Source organism: Eubalaena glacialis, chromosome 14 (genome assembly GCF_028564815.1).
Source record: "Eubalaena glacialis isolate mEubGla1 chromosome 14, mEubGla1.1.hap2.+ XY, whole genome shotgun sequence".
NCBI classification, from domain to species: Eukaryota; Metazoa; Chordata; class Mammalia; order Artiodactyla; family Balaenidae; genus Eubalaena; species Eubalaena glacialis.
Genome location: NC_083729.1, coordinates 42,346,023 through 42,365,465, shown reverse-complemented (window position 1 = coordinate 42,365,465; position 19,443 = coordinate 42,346,023). Strand labels below are relative to the sequence as shown.

At 38.8% G+C, this 19,443-nt stretch overlaps 1 protein-coding gene across 21 annotated transcripts in view; it reads left to right on the top strand.

Moving 5' to 3' along the window:
* Window positions 1-19,443, top strand: part of NRXN1 (neurexin 1) — a 1,118,934-nt gene that overhangs the window by 853,113 nt on the left and 246,378 nt on the right. The gene's annotated exons all lie outside the window — the stretch shown is intronic.

Genomic DNA, 19,443 nt, shown 5'->3' with positions numbered 1-19,443 from the left:
GTAATTAAAATTAATGAAACAAAAGCAGTAATTATGTACACAATTGATCAACAAATCACTTCAGGTGGTCCCAGAATTTATCTTCTTTCTCTGTGGCTAATGCGCTGATGTGACTACACAGGTTAGGAATCTTTACCTACTCACATCTACTGCCTTCTCCCTGGGAGATGCGTTGAATTAGAGAATGGTTCCACCTTTTTGTGAAGAATGCAGTTTGATATTACTGAAATATTTTATGAGGTATTTCCTATTAATTCCTAAAGCCACTGTTCTCCAGTGGTCATCCTGAATGACTTTTCTGGCTAGGCTAACAATGAGGTTGGTTCCTTTGAACTGAGAGGCCTGGGAATACAGTCTTCAGTATTTTCTTTGTTTTCATTATGAACATAAAATGTTCTCAAATATTCTTCCTTATTTCTCTACAAAGAGCACATTCTCTGAAATGAAATCAGGGAGAAATTTATACATGGCTTCCTCCTTGGATCTTCCATAATTCCAAGAACTACTGCCTGATCCCAGCTACTGATGTTACCTCTGTCTTCTGCAGCTACAAGCTAACATGGTTCTTAAAGCCATTTTCATGGAAGACCTCCAAAGTAAATCATTGCTGAATCTTGCAGTAATACTTTATGGCATATTTTTTATAGCAAGGATATGATGAGATGTTTTACTTTATAGAAATCTACAGATGGCTTTTTTTCCTTTTGTCCCACTTCTAGCCAGTGAACCAGCAAAAGGGTTTACTGTTGCAGTGGGCCATTTATAATCCAAATTCCATAGCAAACTTCGGATGTATTCCCTTCGATCCCTATTTGGTGTTATATAAGTTCCCAAAAGAGAGTAGAATGTTCTTTCCAACCTCGTGTAACTTCTGTTTTGTGGGCAACATGTCTCAAATTATATGCAGTATTGTAGAACAAAAGTAGCATGAAATCATTGGCAAGAATTTACTTTTAATGAAGATGGCATTTATCATGGACTGTCCTCCCTACAGCCTGTGAGACACCAAGGAAAAATTCTAAGCCTACCCAAATTTAAAGTTATCCTAGGCAGAACATCGGATAGGCCAGATTGAGCAGGCTGTGTTGAAGAGGTTTTTTCATTCAGTGCCATCCAGCCAGTCTGTTCCTGGCATCATCAAAGATACTCAGGATAGCTGGCCAAGTTGTTCTTAGAATTGAAGCTCATGTAGTTGATATTAGAATGTAACTTAGCTCACTTAATTTTTCTCAGAACTTTAAACTCAAAATGTTCCTTCTCTTCCCCTCATCTGGAATACATTAGGGATCAGAGATTGTTTAAATTGAAGGGACTATATGTATCTTCTAGCCAAGCCCCCAATTTTACATATGTAAAAGGTGAGCCGTGGAGAGATTATGAGACTTCTAAAATTCAAGGTAGGCTCGGAACTCAAATCATGAAGACTTTCTCTTGAGGCTTGTACTGTTTCTCTGCTCCATGCTGCCTCATTTCCTTCCTTTTTTCCAACAGGCATTCATTTAATGCTGGTGTGTGTGTGTGGGGAGGTGTGGGTATGTGAGAGAGAGAGAGAGAGGGGTGGAGAGAGAGAGAGAGGGGTGGAGAGAGAGAGAGAGAGGTGGAGAGAGAGAGAGAGAGGGGTGGAGAGAGAGAGAGAGAGGTGGAGAGAGAGAGAGAGAGGTGGAGAGAGAGAGAGAGAGGTGGAGAGAGAGAGAGAGGTGGAGAGAGAGAGAGAGGTGGAGAGAGAGAGATTCTTATTATCTTATGTTTAAGGTCATTATATTTCCAGGCCATTATATGCTATCATTACAGGATATCTCTATAACATAATTACATGTGTTCAGTTAAGTTTTGGTCTAGATAGGGGTTTTTGATGGAGATGATTTTGCCCCCAGGGGATGTTCGGCAATGTCTGGAAATATTTTTGGTTGTCACAGTTGGGTTGGGGGATGCTGCTGGCACATCAAGCATAGAGGCCAGGCATGCTGCTTAACAACCTAAAATTCATACGACAGCCCCCACACCAGAGAATTATCTGTATCAAAATGTCAATAGTGAAGAGGTTGAGAAGCTCTGATCCAAAATACGGAGCTGTTGGAAATCTTTCTAATTTGCCTAATAGGTGGTACACTTGTAAGTTTTTGAATTTTCTTGACCACAGAAGCATTTGGTCTGTAAATTTGGTCCAGAGCCAAAACATATATGTCACCACAATGCATTTGGCCCAAGAAGATATATCAAAGGTTTTGTTTGTTTGTTTTAACAACTTATGAGGTGGAAGAAGAAAACCTTTTTATCTTTTATTCATGGCCTGAGGAGGTCAGTGATTATCTTAGTTCTGGCTGCCATAACAAAATACCATAGACTAGGTGGCTTAAACAATTGTTATTTTCTCACAGTTCTTGAAGCTACAAGTCCAAGATCAAGGTGTTTGTATGGTCAGTTTCTGGTGAGAGCTCTTTTCCTGACTTATAGGTGACCACCTTACTCATTCCTCACATGGCAGGGAAAGAGAGAGAGACTGAGAGACAGAGTGGGAGCATGTGAGTGTCAAGCTCTCTGGTCTTTTCTTGTAAGGACACTAATCCCATCATGAAAGCCCTGATCTCAGGTGGCCTCGGCCTGCGGCAGCTTGAAATAGATTTCAGTTCCCGGGCCAGAGGTTGACGTCAGGCCACGGCAGTGAGAGCGCTGAATCCTAGCCACTAGATGACCAGTGGCCAGTGACAAGGCCCTGGCCCGTTGGCTTTGTATTGTAGAAATGAATTTCCACAAAGAGACGGAAAGTAGTGAAACAAGTAAAGTGTTAGTACTTGTGAATAGACACACATGGGCAGACTCAGAGAGAGAGTCGCACCTTTGTGGTAGTTTGAATCACTTATATGGGGTGTTTCTTCCGTGTTTCCTTTGATCAGTCATCTTGCTTTGCCTGGTTCTGAGTCCATATTTGGTTTATCTCAGGGTCCTCCCCTGCGTGCATGCGCATCTCTCAGCCAAGATGGATTCTAGCAAAGAGGCCTATGGGTAGGTTGACATCACCTACTATGGGGCGGCACCCCCTCCCTTTTTGACCCCCGAGGAGGCTTTCTCCCCATGTGTAGTCGGGAAGGTCTCTTTGACCTTGAGAATGAGAATTATGTGGTCTCTTTATCTCTTATCTGGGCAGGGCTCAGCTCCTCTCTGCCCCTGCCATTACTGTTATCTTAAAGTGTCCACCAGAGGCGAAGTCCAGCTCTTTACCCTGTTCCTGTTGTTATTTCTATCTGGAAGTGTAAACAGGAGGCTGGCCGTAAATGTCTAACCTGGAGCCCATCTATCTCCTGCCTCAGCCCCACCCTCCTGACCTCATCTAAACCTAATTATCCCCCAAATGGCCCCATCTCCAAATATCATCACGTTGGAGGTTAGGGATTCAACATATGAATTTGGGGGGAGGGACAAGTCAGCCCATAGCATTCATACCAGTAATGATAAAAGTTACAGCTTTCCCCTCCTTGTTTCCCCTGAGGAAAGACTCAGTTCTAAATACCTAGTACAGTGCTCCGTGGACCAGGGATTCAGTAAATGCTTATTGACTGACTCCCTGCCTAAGAGTATTCATGAGCAGCTTCTTCCCCAAAAGACATGAGGATGATCTCTCTCCAGGAGGAAAAAATGTGCAGAATTGTCTGAAGCCCGTAATTTGAGAAGAAAATCAGAGGTAAAGTGAAGGGAAGCTGAGAAAGGACACCTTGTCAATGGAAAGATGTGTGTGTTTACTGACTTCAGTTTTTTTTTTTCCCCCCTCTCCTTAGTACTGTGTAAATTCTGAGTTGAGTGCTAAATGGTCTTGATCTCAAATATATGAAATTAAGCCATTTTTCTTGTTATAAATGAAGACATATATATGTTTATATATGTATTTTTGGCATGGGTGTGTATCCACATATATTCTTTCATCTATAATGACTAACTAAAACAAACTAAAAGTGGCAAAGTCCTAATGCTTGGATATTTGCATAATGCATCCTTCTTATGGCCGTGAATTTTATCGAAAGCATAGAGGAGAATTTCCATGGGGTGATGGTGTTCTGCTCTTAAACAGATTTCACCTGTTATTTGCAAAGCTAGGAGCACTAGAGGTATACTAACTGTACCTTACTGTGGTGTGTAAGTACAGTATGGGGGGAAACAGCAATTAAAAACAAAATGAAAATATGTACTTTTCCATGGAAGAGGCTGAAAAATTGGAAATCAAAAGGATATTTTCAAAAGTAATCTGTTCATGGGAATTCCCTGAAAGTCCAGTGGTTAGGCCTCTAGGCTTTCACTCTCAAGGGCCCAGGTTCAATCCCTGGTCGAGGGGAACTAAGATCCTGCAAGCCGTGCAGTACGGCCAAAAAAAAAAAAAAAAAAAAAAAGTAACCTGTTCCTGCAGTGTCCTATCCAGCTGCAAATAATTAATCACTAGCGTACTTGAGAGACAAAGGGAATATGAAGTGTCACAAGGAAAGTAAAACCAGATCTCTTCTTCACGCGAATATAGTCTACCAGAACTGGTAGTTGTAGAGTGCATCTCTGTAGTAATGACCTTATGGTTTGTAGAGATTTAATGGTTGTTACCTATAATTTCTGTAGAATTATTGAGTCAGGAGGCATTGTGCTTTTGATTTGGAGGATCATGGTGTCTTGCTTCAGGAGGGTTCTGTATCAGGATGCGTGGTGGACAGCCTTGCTGTGGATTTTGGGTTTTGGCTATTGGGAAGCAGTGTGGTAGAGCGGACACTGGAGCAGGAGGGCCACCCCGAGATGTTAGCCCTGGGCTCTGTCATTCATTGTTATGTAGCTCAGTGAGTCACTGATCTCTGAGCTTCAGGTTCATGAAGTATAATCTGAGGATAATAATCCATAGCCTACCTACGTCACAGGCTTGTTGAGAAGTCCATGTTGGACAGTATATGTGAAAAAACAGGCGAACGATATAGCATGTTACATCTGAGCTAACTATAGCATTATTATTTTAATGGTTATTATTATGATTTTTAAATGATTAGTATTTTAATGACTACTAAACTAGTTCTGTTCTTCTGGATTTTTAAATATTTGGGCATTTTCTCTTCAGAGTTAAACTGGATAATCACAACAGCGAATATTTGTCATGTGCTTAAAAGTACCAGAGGTTTGTTTTTTTTTTTCCTAAGAGTTTGACATATATTAACTTATTTAACCCTCCCAACAACACTATAAAGGAGGTAAAACTGTTCTTATCCATTTTATAGAGATGTTAAGACGATAATGAATGAAACACAGATAATAAGTCATAGAGTTAGGATTTAAAGCTGGATCCTTTTTCTTAAACACTGTGCTCTGCGATGACAATAAGATATGAATGTCATATGTATAGTGGCAGGTGAATCAGAATTTAAAATACAGCATGCCACCCACATCCTTACTTGGTTTTTAATAGCAATTCTGAAGTCATCTCTGTAGTAGTAATAATAATAATAATAAACATGTTGAATAAGATGCCAATGCTTTACATGGATCTTTTATCCTTTGCAATAGATCTTGTGTAATACTCATTATTATTGTTCTTATTTTAAATTGAGGAAACTGGGGCTCAAAGAGGGAAATAACTAGACCAGACTCACATAGTAGTTAATGGTTGAACTGGGTCTGATAGAGACTGTCTGGTTCTAGAACCTTTATTCCTAATGGCTACATTATGTTGCCTCTTTTTAAAAAAATTTTTTTAACACCTTGTCTCATTCTACTTGTATAATACTAAACAGGTTTTCTGAGACAACAAAGTCGTATTCTAATCACAATGGCCAATTTAGGGCAAAACTCTATCTTATGTATGAATTGTTGATATAAATCAATTGTGGTTTTTGTTTATTTTCACGTGTAAGAGGATTGATATATTCTTTTAGGGAGGACTTGTGGTAGTATCCATCATCTGAAGAAAGACAGTCAGTGCATATGCACGTTAATCTGACAGATGGTCAGAGTTTAGAGCTCAGATCTAACTTCTGCATTACCCATAATAAACCATATTGGAAAGTTTGAGTGTGCAGAGGGAACACAGGGAATTGATTTAGGACAACCTGCTTGATGACCTTATTTTACATTAATATATCGACCAAATTTTAAAAGTCATGCCCTTCATAAAATGGCCTAAGGATGTGTATATGAAAATTAAAATATTAATGCAAACACATAAAACATAAAGCAGCAGCAATATAAAGCACACAGCAGGGAAGTCCTTTGGGGTATGCTAACATAAAAATGGACTCGTTATGCATGTAGGTACGCACTACGTCCTAATGACTTTCCAATAATTTGCATGCCAAATGATTATCACAAAAATACTCATTATGTCATTGGTTCAGGATTTTAAACTGGGTCTTTGTGGGCTCAAGGTCATTGCCTTATTCTAAAGCCAGTTTGGGCTACTGTATTCAATCTGCAACAGCCTGGTAGGAATCTTAGATACAATTATGTCCTCATTACTTGGCTGATTGACTGAAAAGCTACACTTTCCTCATTCTAGCTATGCATTACCATGGAAAAGGCCTAGTATATTTTGAACTAAAAGCAATGACAGTTAATTGGAATGAAATCTTTCCATTATCAGGCTTGGTGAAAGTTTCTTAGTGACTTGCCTGTTGTGTTTATTTGTATTTATTTGTTTATACTCCATCTTGTCTGAGATGGGTTTGATATGTTCCCTTATGAGTTGTTGCTGCTGAATTCTGAATTCAGAATCAATATTCTGAGGTAGTGATGATCCAGGTAGCACAGGTACATTCCCAAGTGTCTGTCTTGATTGGTTCTCTCATGGACTAGGAAATAAAATTCTACTGACAGGGAGATGACTGTAGGGTAATGGGGAATTGTAGATTGTTATGTGTGTGTTTATGCAAACCCTGTCTGTGAAGAAAGTAAGTAATTCCTTTAGAATTGAAGGCTAAAATGAATGAGTTATGGGGAAATGGGGTTTTCTGAGAGCCAGATGTCCACAGACAACCCAGTCCAGAATCAACAGTTTTAGTGGCTATGTTTCTACTTTAGTTTTGTTTTCTTGTTTGTTTGTATGTCTGTGTTTTTGGTTTTGGAGGTGGATCAGGCCAGACAGGGCAAAGGGGTAAATATCTCTGTTCTAGAAACTGGTTCATCTCCATCTTTCACACACTGACTTCAGGACTTTTGCCCAGTCCCAGATTCCAAGAAGAAAATCAGGTTGGGGAGTCCTTCAAGAACCTCTCTGTATCTTTGTTGGGCTCACTCATTTGTTTGCATGTAACTTCCTTTGTTTTTGCTTTTATTTTCTACTTAAAATCAGTACTAAAAATTAGACTAGGAGAATAATGAGAGTCCAAATATACTTGAATATTTTAAAATTAGGGAATTACAATAACCCAATATCACCGAACTATTACTAGTAATTATTCTTAATAAGTTTAAAATATTTCATAAGGCATTATTGCCTCATCTATAATAAGCTCAAGAAAAATTCTTTCAGTCCTGTGGGAGCAATCTCATCCTCTAGTATTGAGAAAGAAATACTAAGCTCTTTTCTGGTAGTTGCATAGATATTTGTATGAGAGTGGATTGAGCAGAAAAAGCCATGTGTATTTATCTGCTTTTAATAACTTTTTGCGGGCTCCTCTTCAGAACAACCCTGTGTACATTTAAGGTTTTATTCTCAGACAAGCAAAATGGGTTTTCAGGCAGTCAGAGCCCAGAAAGATAAATCTAGAGTCAGAAGGGGATATCACTTATTTATTTCCTGTCTCTCAGGTGGGTGTGTCAGAAACCCTACCAAGATAACCAGTAAACCCAAGAATGAGGATGCTATGACTATTCCTTTGATCATGCTTCCAATATGGAATCATCCCTTATTGGAGACTCTTAAGTTATTGAATTTATTCTTCCTGCTGTCTAGCTAGACTTGATTTTTGCATTCCCTGTTCTTTTTGGCCTGATCTTGGAAAATTATCTCCTTGCTTCCAGTCTGTTTTTCAGAATCACCCTCAAACACCTAATGAATGGTATCAAAGTGACCCAGCTGAGTGATAATTTAACCTCTCTCTACCATGATCAGAAACCTTTGCTGATCACCATGTTTCCATATATTTATAATACCTACAATATATAATACCTATAAATATATAATATATTTATATTATAATATAATATAATAACAGTTTTTTTTCAAGCTGTGGGTTGTATCCCATTAAACATGTATTTAGAGGGTCCTACTAGTTTCCTAAACAAACACACAAATGAAGTAGAATACAATAAACATAAAATAGAATAGAAAAATATGAGTACATAGTAAGGTTAGTTATTTTTTCTTGAAACTTTTCATCCAATTTTAATATCATTCATATACATATAAATGTTTAGTGTGTATATATATGTATAATATATATAGATGTGAAGGATGTGCATGTATATAAACATATACATATAAATGTACTAGATTATCAAGTAAAATGTATTTCTTCCTATGGGTCATGTTAAAAACACTTGGGCTTCTTGTAGGATAAAGTCCAAGTACTCGGTCTGATCCTAAGACTATCATGATCCACTCCTTCTTTACCTCTCCAACACCATTTCCCTAGTTTAGGTCCTATCTCCCAACCGTATCAAACTGTTCAACACACAATATGAAGGGTTTTTTTTTTTCCTCTTTGATTTTACTTACGCTGTCCCCTCTGCTATGAATTTCATTCCCTTTCTTCATATACTTCATCCATGTAATTTCTATTTAATATTTTTTGCTTAGCTCAGATACAAACCCCCTCAAGAAGCTTCCCTGAAATTCCCATTTCCCAGTGTGGAGCAATGTGCCCCTTTCTTGATTTCATGAGCCCCTTGTCACAACTAAAATATAGTACAGTGATTAAGAGAGTGGGCTCCTTGGAGCCAAATTGCCTTGTTTCTTGAATCCTGACTCTTTTACTGCTATCTGTGTGACTTTCAGCAAGGTACTTACATTTTATGTGTGTCTCAGTTTCCTAATTTGTAAAATTAAAATAATAATAGTATCAACCCCACAGAATGGTTAATTAAATGAGTTAATGTATGATAGGTACACAGCCTAGAGAACTTGATCAACAAATATAAACTAGTATTATATTATAGTGGTATGTTTGCTTCTGCCTCTAATGAACATTCTCCATGTGAAAATTCTTTCTCTGTTTGAAGGTACCTCTGGCAAACAGTATTTCTGTCTACTCTTATCTGGATGCCTTAAGGTCATGAACTTTTTATGTTGAGGTGGAGAGGAAAGGGCACAAAATTCTTTTTAATCATAAGTCACCAATGAGATGAAGTTGTGGAAAGAGAAGAAAATCACCACCAGGTGCCTTAAATTACAGGGCAAGAGTCTTGGATGAATCCAGCTGCTGAAGAAGCACCTTCTGGGGCTGCATTTACATAATTTCAGGTCTTGTCAACCACCCAATCCAGAGGCACTTTGTAAAGTGTAAGTTTGGCCTCTAGCCTTCCAATTTCTACTATACATCGGTAAACCTTCCAGCAGACAATCTTATTTAGGGCCCAGGGTCAGAAAACTCTGGCAATCATAAAAATGTTCCAATTGATTCACCATCAATATGTACATGAGGGTGAAAACAAAAGACAATGTAAGATGGAAAAAAAAAAATCAAAGTTCCGTTAATTCTATCCCCTCCCCAATAAATGCACTTTCTAATAGCTTCTCTCACTCGTTTCTACTCTCCTCTACATCGATGCAACCTTAAATGTACCCTAATTGTTTTTTTAAAGGCCAAATTGTGTTGCTATCTAATCTTCAGGCAAGATAAAGTGTAAAGCTACCTTTAGTTGGGTATATTCCCAGCCTGGGGGTTTTAATTCCCCGTAAGTAGTGTAGAAGGTAGATAACTGATTGCTAAGATTTGCTACTGTGCCAATTGAGGTTGGTTTTAAAGCTATAAATATTAATTTTCCAGTTTTCAGGATTTGTGATGCATGGTTCTAATGTTGTCCTTGTCCCTCTCAACCCATCATGAGCATCCCTGGGCCACTGCCTGCCATCACTAGACTGTACATGGTCTCGAGGCAGAGACACATCTTTCTTATTAAAAGGAAGATTCAATTTGCACTCAAGACATTGCCCCAATACAGTCAGACGAATTGAAAAAACCTGTGGGAAAACAAAAACCACTAAGATAAAAGCAGTGTTCTCTGGCATGTTCATTTCAGAGCAATTACTCACGGATTTTGGTATTTGAGAGATTTCTAGAATACAGTCCTCCAGTGGAGAAGATAAACTGGATTCATACTTGTCTTTCCCTAAGAGTGGATCAGGTGTATAATCCTGGCCATGGCCCAGAGGCAGAAGTGCCAAGACTAGTCAATAAATAAATGTAACCCACTTGGCCATATATTAGTATCACCTGGGGAGTTTTTATAAAATCATAGTGCCCAAACTGCACTCCAGACCAACTAACTCAATCTTTGAAGGAGTGAAACCCAGGCATCAGAATTTGTTAAAAATCCCTAGTTAATTCCAGTATGTAGTCAAGTTTGAGAACCATTGTTCTAAGAAAACTTTAATAGATCAGCGTTATAAATCCAATGATTTATACATTAGTTGACAATACTTTCCTTTTTCTTTATGAATTAGGGAAAAGTGACAATCAGAAGATCATTTTTATCCCCATTCCTTCCTAGGAAAAGGCATTTTTCAGTTCCCATTGGTTATTAATCTAGTGCTGGTTGCCAGTAGTACCAGATGTCAGTGCGGTAGCTGTATTTTAAGAATATTCTAATATCAAAACGTGTTGTAAAATTAACAGGCATGGATGGAAGCAGAACAAGATGAAATGGCCTTTACTTTTCGCCTTCATGCTGAAAGAGACAATTTCCTCCAAGGAAGGATAATTAAGTCCCTGAGAAAGTGTTCTTTGATCTTTTTCCCTAGAGATATACTAAAATAAGAGGGATGCTCTTTTTGTCGGACAATAATATTATAATACATGGCTGGGAGAGGCAGGGGATGATGCAGCTTTGTTTTAGTTCATCATCAGTGTTCTTATACTTTAGTCATTAGTACTCAGTGTTGAGATTTCCAGGAATTGGGCCACCGCCCACTTTTTGATCTTTGATGGTCAGCCTCAGAACTGTCATGGTGCTGGGGGGTACGTCATTTAGCTTGCTGATGTGTCACAATGAGTGTATACTGAGGCTCAAGGTCTAGTGGAAGTCGACTTGTCCGCCATCTTGGACCTATTTGGTTCTAATCAGTTTACGTCGTGTCCTTGGTCTATGTCATTCTTTTAAAGGTTGTGCTCTGCCTTCTTCCCTCCTGTTTCGATTTGACTGTAGCTTTTACAAAACTTCACTGCACTGCCACCCACAAATATTTTCTACATCACCAGGAATGCTTAGACATGTCATCCTAGTTGTAGTTAGCCTCCGAAAATAATTTTTTTTTAGATTCTAACAATCCAGGATTCAAAATTCTTGAGGAGAATTTTCAGCCCAGACCGCACCCAAAATGTTTCCTGATATTATGTATCAGTTGCTTCATCGGCATTCAATAAATGGCTATCATTTAATAAATAGCATTTATTCAATAAACAGGTTGTAGCTCTGTATTAGTTTTCTATTGCTGCTACATAATAGGTTACCACAAAGTTACAGCCTAAAATAACATCCATTTATTAGTTCACTTTTCTGTAGGTCAGAAGTCTTGCTTCTCTGCTAGCATCTCGTAAGGCTAAAATTAAGGTGTCAACTGGTCTAGGCTCTTACCTGGAGATTCTGGGGATGAAACTGCTTCCAAGTTCCTTCTGATTGTTAGCAGAATTCAGTTCCTTGTGGCTGCAGGACTAAGGTCCAAATTTCCTTACTGGTCATCAGCTAGGGGGTCATTCTTAGCTCTTAGGGGCAGTTTTGCCATCCTTGCAGTTGGCACCCTGTCTTCAAGCCAGCAACAGCATGCCGCATTTTCCTCATGCTTTGCATCTCTCTGACTTCTCCTCCTGCCTGATTCCAAAGCCACCCCTATGTATTAGGTATTTGTTAGAGTAGCACCCCAATTCTGGTACCAAAATCTGTGTGCTTTTTCTATCGCTACATAATTGATTACTGCAAATTTAGTGGCTTAAAATGATACCTCTTTATTATTTCACAGTTGTGTGAGTTAGAAGTCCAAGCAGGCTTACCTGGGTTCTCTGCTCAGGGCCTCACAAGGCTGAACTCAAACCATCAGCTAGGCTGGGCTCTTACCTAGAGGCTCTGGGGGAAAAACCCTTTTCCAGATTCATTCAGGTTTTTGGTAGAATAGAGTTCCTTGAATCTGTAGTTCTGAAGTCCCTGTTTCCTTATTGGTTGTCAGCAGGGGGCTGCTCTTTCCTTCTAGAGGTCATCCACATTCCTTCTCACGGGGCCCCCTCCATTTCCAAAGAAGTAAAGGTGTGCTGAGACCTTTTCATGCTTGCATCTTTCTGACTTCTACTTCTGCTTTTACATCCGAAAAAAATCCTTACTTTTAAAGGGTTAGATTGGGCCCACCCAGCTAAAACCTTTTTGCATGTGTATATATATCATAGATGTGATATATCAACATGTTCAAAGGTTCCACCCACACTCAAAGGGAATAGGATTATACAAAGACGAGGGTCATTGCAAGTCATGCTTAGAATCTGCGGAACTACAGCACCTCTAGGAAATATGCAAGGCATAAAGTTGTGTATGACTCTAGCTGACCTAAGAATGTGTGTAATATGGTAAGATGATATGGGCAAAGTGTGAAGGTGGCTGTAACATATGGTTTAAGTAATAATAACAGTGCTTACTTAGTGAAATCCTTTAAAATCATTTCTAAAAGCATTGCCCAATTTGTCCTTCACAAAAGCCCCGTGAGGTAGAGTTCATTATTCTCATTTTACAGAGGAGGAAACAGGCTCAGAGACCTTAAGTGAATTGACGAAGGTCTCCGAAATACTGTCAGAACTGAGGCTTGAATCCAGATATGTTTGATTTCAAAATGCTTAAACACTGCATGCTGTTACTTCTGGTACCTTCTATACACGCACGGTTTGTGCCCCTCATGAGGTCCACTATGTGGACCACCCCATACTTTTTCCATCTTCAACTCCATGTTCCTCCACATGAAGCCCAGTTAGCCACTGAGGTCTTCAGCATCCTCAGGGAGACAAGAAGAACCAGCTGGGTCCCTTCTTCTTCACTTCTTAGGTTCTCTCACCCCTAGCGTAGACTGCCCCAGCAGGCCTCCTGTCTCCAGAGACCTTCAGCTGAGGAGCAGGCATCTCTCTCTCTCTCCCTGTGTATCCCTAAGCCACAGAGGTATGTATACAACTTGTCTCAATGACAAGTTCTGTTTCACTCCTATGACAGTAAGGACAGCAACTGGCCGTGACATGGCGGTGTCCCCACAGGCGGCTGCTATGAGAGTTTCTTTTGGAGTCTCTTTTATTTAACTTGGCTATTTGATGGGGAACACAGAACAAGACCTCTGTGTTCCCTGTCAGGAATACTATCTCCTTCACGACTCTCAAATCATCTTATATAGATTAGAAAGTACATTGGGGAGGGGAGATTGGAGAGGGTGGAGAGGCTCCCTGACAGGGAATCTGACCCCATCTTATTTAGAATATGAAGTGTTTATTTGTTCTTGGTCCTCATAGTTATTCTCAAGGTGTCAAGGCAAAGGCAGCAAGAGAAGAACCATTTGATAAGGTGATACTTCAGTTCAGTGCTGGTTTCATAGTATTTTCTCAATAAATGAACATTGAAGATGGTTGTCAAGGACTGCAGTGTCATTTTAAGTAACTCTTTATTGAAAAAAGTACAGCTTCTCACTTTTCTGCTGGTCTTGTTTGCTTTCTTATCACCACCAACTTTCATTCCAAATTTCTTTCATCTTATGCAAAAGAGAAAATATCCTGACCACAGAAGGAATTCCTCCAAGTTCTGTCAGTCAAGCTAAATCGTTTTAACCCGGAGAACAGAACGTGCCTTTGCCGCTCCTGTACAGTGTCTTTCTGTCATTGTGCCAGCTGGCTCTCATTTATTTAAATTCTTAACTAGAATTTATTTAAATATGTCTAATTTATTATAAGTAATTCAATACATGTCGATGTAATTAAGTGATATGACAATATTGGTCATAATGGAATTAATCTTACAGTATAAATAAAAAATTAATAAACATGTGAAGTTGGTCTGTTGTGGATTTCAAACCTGAAATACAATGTAAATCAGTATGCCTTAATAGAGGGAAAGGAAAACCATGAGACTGGAGAGGACAGATTTGCTTTCAGAAAGCAAACTTTCAGACTCTATGAACTTGGCTCCAAGTGATAGTGACAATAGGATCAAGTGTGTATGTTGTCTCCACATTGTCATCTTGCTTATGAACTTCGTTCAGCCCTGAAAATCTAGATGTTGTCCTGTATTTGTATAGTGTTAGTAATTCCTAAGTTAATAACATCAATGGTAGACTGAAACGTGTATATGGTTGGCTCACGTTAAGAGGGAGCAAATACTGGACTTCTTTACATTTAGAAAATGACCAATTGCTATTTATATATGGTTTTGATCAGATCTGTTACATATGGGAGAACTTTGGAGGAATGTTTACCAAAAAAAGCAAAAGGCAAGTGTCAATTATCAACTGCAAAAGAATGTATACGATATTTCTCTAGCTAAGACTTTAAGCAGATTGTGACACTAAGGCAGACGCAAGTTGGCTGTCCAGGCTCAAAAATTAAAAGATGTTAGCAAAAGCAAGCAGAGGGCCCAGATAACTTCAGATTATCAGGTTGATCTATCTGTTTCTCCCCTTGACTTGCTTCCAGTTGTAGAAGCCACTTGGTTTGAGTGGGGGGGGACTCAGTTGTTACTCATGGGTAATTTAATAGAAGGAAGGTTATGTGGTTCAAATCTTGATCAGACCTGATTGTTAACACTAGGTGACTAAGGGGAAGTTGTTTTCAACTGTGTAGTTTTGAAGACCTGCTATACTAAAAAAAAAAAATATGGAAATTATGCAAACTCCCAAATTACTTGGGATACTAAATTCTGTATGATTGAATATATATATGGTTGAAGTCATTTTTGTTGCTCAGTATTTGAAATAAAAATGTCTAATTTTTAACTCAAATTAATATTTAAGCTAATAATTGACAAAGGTTTTAAATTTCAGTCTTAGAATTATATCCCCAGGGCTGTTGAGGAAATAAAAAAGAAATACAAATATGAAGAAGGATGTTGCCTACAAATAGTAAATGCAGCTATAATTACTTATGTAATTGGCAGGTTGGCATTTTTAAAGAAAGGAAAGAGATTATATATTTTTTCACTTTTTATTTAAAATAAGAATACCATTTTACAAAAGAATTTATGTTGAAAGTGAGAAATTTGTAATAATGCTGTAAAGTGTATTTTTCCAAATAATGTCTGATTAAGGCTTACAGATACCACAGGGTTAAGCAGAATAGTATTAATTACTACTTGAAAATGACTTTGTGAAATAGCAAAATGTCTATGTTCCATTGTGTGTATATGAAATATACATATGAAATCATCTTTAGTGGTTCTTATGGGGTTGATATAGGTGCCCTTTACATTATTTCATACTTTTATGGTCTTATCTTAATCTTCTGGTTCTATTTCAGCCACAAAGTTTATTTCATAGAGCAGTGTTGCTATTGATTTTCTTTTCTATTTCTTTCTTAGAGTAATTCTGCAGAAGTTGCTGTGTAAACATCACAGGAACTAGAAGCAATCACTCTGTTTTAAGATGAAATTTTACCCTGACAATGTTTATAAGCAGAGTTTTACATTCAGAAGATTGCAAACTTTATACAAGATTTTTGAAGATCTTCAACAAATTTATTTTCCTGGTTTGAGATAGCTTGCCAAAGAAAGCAATTTTATTTGATACAAGTGCCAGTAATGTTTTCTCCTTAACACCATATGAAACACTGCCTAGTTCTTAAGTAGTTTATTGCCATGCGTGATAGGTCCGTTCCATGAAACCAAAACATAAAAATCAGTTTGAATGGATGAGGAGCAGTTTACATACAATTCTGGTCAAGTTACCCAGTTGTTACTGAGTTGTATTAAAATGTTGATCTCTTTAATACTGGCTAACAACTGATAATTTTCAAATCAAGTGGCCAAAGTCAATGTTTCACTCGTTTTCAAGACAATCCTTTATTACACTGACTTCAAACATTTTTTATTCCTTCTAAACTCTTGTGCCTCATAGACTCAGTCAGCAGAGTGATTTGCATAAGGAAGTTCCAAAAACCTTTCCTTCCTTCCTTCCTTCATTCAACAAATTTACTGAGCAACTTCTATGTGCCTGACACTAAACAAAGGCAAAAAATAAGCAAGGTTCCTCTTTTGAGGAGCCCACTGTATAGTAGGAAGATAAACAGACATTATAGTGATTATTCTCTAACACATTGCTGACTGTCAAGGCAGATAAATCAAAAATTTACTGGATATTCCAGATGCTATAACACTTTACTTACCATAGAAGCAGGCTTCACCAAGAAGGAACTGGTCTGGGTCTGCAAGGAAAAGTAGTTTTTCTGTCAAAACCCTCTATTCTGCCTTTGTTGTTAAGGAATCTTACACAAGAGCAAGGATGCACCTCACCTCAGGGGTCTATGCAGCAATAGTCAGCCGGACATTCTCGGCATTTTTAACCCATGGCTTGAATCTGTCCATCGAATCCAGTCCCTGAAAATACCAGGCTGCTCCTAGGAGAAGCATACATTAGTTTGGAGCCAAATGATTTTAATTCTAGTCCAGATTTTGCCACTAATTTATTGTTACTTCAGTTTCCTTATAAGCTCATAACTGGAATTTAGTTCATAATTCTTGCTCTACACAATTTATAGGACCATTTTAAAGATGAAATAAGATAATAGGTGCAAATATTTTCTTGTAAAGTTACATGCATTATACAGATGGGTGGTGGGCGGTGGTGACATTCTCTGTAAAGTACCACTGAAGTACTACAGAAAGTCCTGGCAGTTATGATAGATTATGACAGATTATGTTTCTAGAATAGGTATATGTATTGAAATGAGGCATGTCAAATCTAGTTGTTCCCCAGAAATGCTATTAATAGGGATTACATTTCCAACCAGTAGCCTAATGCTCAAAATTATAGACATCATAACACATGCCATCTGTAATCAAATATTACATCAATTTTTCATGTTACACTAAGCCACTATTCAATGAAAAGCTTTCTCCAAAAAATAGTGTATATAATTTTAATTTTTAAAAGTCCAGGAAATAATCTCACACTGTTAATGTTTAATATTAAAAAGTATAGTGGGCTCTATAAAATTCTTATCTTCTCAAAAATGCCTGATTTAATTTGTTGCAACAAATGAACAACACCAAAAAGATCACAAATCTGAACTAGAGTTCTTTGGATAGTGTTTGGCAGGCATCACTGAGAGCACTTTGGGAAGTCCTTTTGCCTACTTGAGTGTTTTTGAGCAATTCTTAAGGATATATTTAGGGTGAATTTACCTGCTCACCTATTCTCTCTTTTTTTTTTTGTAATTTTATTTATTTATTTTTGGCTGCGTTGGGTCTTCGTTGCTGCACATGGACTTTCTCTAGCTGTGGCTAGCGGGTGCTACTCTTCATTGTGGTGCGCAGGCTTCTCATTGCGGTGGCTTCTCTTGTTGCAGAGCACAGGCTCTAGTGCGTGGGCTTCAGTAGTTGTGGCTCGTGGGCTCTAGAGCGCAGGCTCAGTAGTTGTGTTGCACGAGCTTAGTTGCTCCGAGGCATGTGGGATCTTCCCGGAGCAGGGCTTGAACCTGTGTTCCCTGCAGTGGCAGACGGACTCTCAACCACTGTGCCACCAGGGAAGTCCTGCTCACCTATTCTTTTTTTTTTTTTTTTTTAATTTATTTATTTATTTATTTTTGGCTGTGTTGGGTCTTCGTCTCTGTGCGAGGGCTTTCTCTAGTTGTGGCAAGCGGGGGCCACTCTTCATCGCGGTGCGCGGGCCTTTCACTATAGCGGCCTCTCTTGTTGCGGGGCACAGGCTCCAGACGCGCGGGCTCAGCAGTTGTGGCTCACGGGCCTAGTTGCTCCGCGGCATGTGGGATCTTCCCAGACCAGGGCTCGAACCCGTGTCCCCGAACCCGTGTGCCCTGCATTAGCAGGCAGATTCTCAACCACTGCGCCACCAGGGAAGCCCCTGCTCACCTATTCTTAATGTAAAATTTTTTGTAACAAATTGTTGATCTTTCTTTCTGTAATGAAAAGTCTTTTTTTTTTCTTTAGTTGTCATCTTATCAGTACTAGCAGCTGTATCTAACCTGATACCAGAAAAAGCACAAACCCTTGATCACACTCAATTTTGTATTCTTTGATCCCTCATGATACCAAAAAGCCACAAAGGTTTGGCTTGAATTGTAGCCAGATCCACAGGTTTTTTATTGTTGAGCTTGATGCAGAATTTCGCAAGTCACAAATCCTGCATGTTATCTTACCTATCAGATTATAATGATTGTGGAAACAGTGCTTTGTAAACATTTAGAATATTTGGCTATAAAATAACGAGGACAAATTTTTCACAAGCACACCAAGTCTTAGACATTGAGGATATTTTTCTTCCACAGCATTATCATGTCATGCAAAGTAATTTTGGAGATATCTCCAGTATCAGTAACCAGCCACAAAGTAAAAGTCCTCATTATTTTATAACTACGGATCACCCTTCTTCCTCCCAAGATGATTTCCCTAGTTTTTTGTCTCTTTTGCATCTACCCTTTGTAGGCTTTCTCACACAGGCAGAGAGGACCCCAGTGAAGGACAGGACTGCATCTTTGAATAGTTTCTTCCAGCATTAATTGCTTAAAGCTACTTACTACTCAGTATACATTTTACGCATTTGACTTAAAATTGCCATACTAGCAGTTTATGCCTTAATAACGTAAATCAATTTTGAACCATTAGCTGTATTTTTTACTGTACCCATTGTTTATTGTACTGAGAGACAATAAACAAAAGTTGGACTTTTGAAACAGGTCCCTATTTTTTTTTTTTAAAGTATTCTTTTTTTTTTTTAATTTTTATTTATTTATTTATTTTATTTATTTATGGCTGTGTTGGGTCTTCGTTTCTGTACGAGGGCTTTCTCCAGTTGCGGCAAGCGGGGGCCACTCTTCATCGCGGTGCGCGGGCCTCTCACTATCGCGGCCTCTCTTGTTGCGGAGCACAGGCTCCAGACGCGCAGGCTCAGCAATTGTGGCTCACGGGCCCAGTCGCTCCGCAGCATGTGGGATCTTCCCAGACCAGGGCTCGAACCTGTGTCCCCTGCATTGGCAGGCAGATTCTCAACCACTGCGCCACCAGGGAAGCCCGAAACAGGTCCCTATTTTGAGAAGAGTTTTGGGTTTTTTTGGAGGGGGGCAAAAAATACTTTGAAATTTTCCAATG